We start from the raw sequence: 2,215 nt of genomic DNA, 5'->3' as shown, positions 1-2,215 counted from the left end.
AGCCCCAGGGCGGCCAGCAGTAGAGTCAGAGACATCATTACGGTGCTGCCGGTGTGTCAGTGGCTCTGAAAGGGTGCGCCAGCCACTGATCAACACGGGCCTCTTAACGGCTGGGAGCACAGAGGCAGGACACATATGCAAACACACACAGGGGCTCAGCTGCAGCTGTTCTCAGCGTGTCGGCCTGTTTCCTCCTCTCTGTTGTGAACATTGCACCAGGTATTTACATGTGGATGATGTTGAAACGTCTGGTAGTAAACTGATCCAGTGGCTTTGGGAACGTTTTATTTCAAGCTCATCTTGGACAAAAATAAAACCAGTTCAAAACCAGGTCTATTCTATAGGGGTTCTGGAGCTTTTGATCAAAATCCATGGTCTTCTTCAGCAGATGTCATGTTTTTATGTCCTTTTAAACCAACATAGATTCCAAATAGAAAACTCCATCTGCTGAGGAAGATCATGACATATGAGTGAAAGCTTCACAGCAGCCACTTGGATGGAACGTTCAGTCTCCGTCTCTGTTTTGGGTTTGGACTTTCATGTCAGAGATGATGTGTTTCTTACATTTGCTTTGGTAGCTGACGTTAGAGTTTATGCAACTTCATGTAGATATAAAGATAAATGGTTATTGTCATTGTGTGAACACAACAACATTGTCACTGTATCACACGCAGTTATGTTGCACGGTTAATAATATATAAAAAGCATATATACACATGCATGTATGATAAACACAATAATAAAGAAAAATGAAAGCTAGTTTGTAAAGTGCACACATTTGTAAAAGTATGTGCAATGGTTGCATCAATCGGACAGTCTAACTATGTCATGTATGAAGTAATCTTACTGCTGTGGGGGAAAAGCTGTTCTTCATTCTATTGGTGTGTGTTTTATTGCTCGGTAGCGCCTTCCGGATGGTAGAAGCTGAAACAGATGATGTGCTGGGTGGGTATTGTCTTTTATGATGTTTTTAGCCCTGTTAATGGACAGGTTTGTGCCAACAATGCTCTGTGCTGTTTTCACAATGCGCTGGGGGGACGTTCTATCAGCTTGTGTGCAGCTGCTATGCCAGCCAGTCAAACAGTAAGTCAGAATACTCAGTGGTGGCTCTGTAAAAGTTCACAAGCAGTCTTTGGTGTAGATGTACTCTCCTGAGCTGTCTGAGGAAGTAAAGGTGTTGTTGTGGCTTTCCCACCACAGCTGAGATTCTCTGATGGTGACTCCCAGGAACTCAGTGCTGCTGACGATCTCCACTACCTCTGTGTTAAAGCAGACTGGAATGTGCACTGTAACAAATTGCTGTTAAAAACGGCCAAATTCCAACAGTAACGTATTGTTTTCCATTATAAATGTTATATACTGTTGAAAACAATGACTTCTGGGAAATATTTATGGGCAGCCCGCCCTTTCCTATAAAATACCGCAATATACTATAAATAGCGTTGCATTCTGGGAGTGATGTTAAAATCAACGGTAGAAAAGTGGCGCAAATACGGAAAGTTACTGTATTTCTCAAGGTTGCACACAGAACAGACTTGGAGCCAATTTTCATTTAGTGGATTTCCCATTTGATTCCTACATTTTTGAAGCAAATTCCAGGGTGAGGTGAATTACATTCCCTCTGTCTGCTGATGTTTTCTTACTAACATCATATTAGCTAGCTGATCGGTAACGTTAGCTAACAGCTCAGTAAGCTAGCTTGACGCACACACTATGCTGTGGCCAGCAAGTAACTCGACATTTACTTTTTCATTATTGTTTGGTAGGTACGCCTGATTAATGTTACTGAATATTTAAACGACATTAGTCTTATGGTTTCTTTGTTCAGCTAAAAGTATTATTGTGCATCTATTTTGGGGATTTCAGAATTTCTCCTCTCTCTTTTCTGTGAATTTTTATGTTAACACATTTCTGGTCTGCTTTAAGTAGACCTGTCTATGAGAGGGAAATTGTCCAGTGGTTTACTTTGGCTTAGTTGTAAATAGAAAAGAAAAAAAAGTTATAATTTCCTTGCATGTGTGTGTGTGTGTGCTCGCGCAGCCTAGAAAATAATAGTTACAGTGCTCTTCTGTCAAAGCCTTTTTTATCAGCATTGCTAATGAGTTGTGATAAGACACACTGAACTAAAACGTTTGTGTTTTTGAGTTAGCAGTTTTTTTTTGTTAGTGGTGGATTTGCCATCAAAATGTTCCCATGCCACTGTGCTAGTGAATGT

This window comes from Monopterus albus, unplaced genomic scaffold, assembly GCF_001952655.1.
Source record: "Monopterus albus unplaced genomic scaffold, M_albus_1.0 scaffold374.1, whole genome shotgun sequence".
NCBI classification, from domain to species: Eukaryota; Metazoa; Chordata; class Actinopteri; order Synbranchiformes; family Synbranchidae; genus Monopterus; species Monopterus albus.
This window is presented reverse-complemented; position numbering follows the sequence as displayed.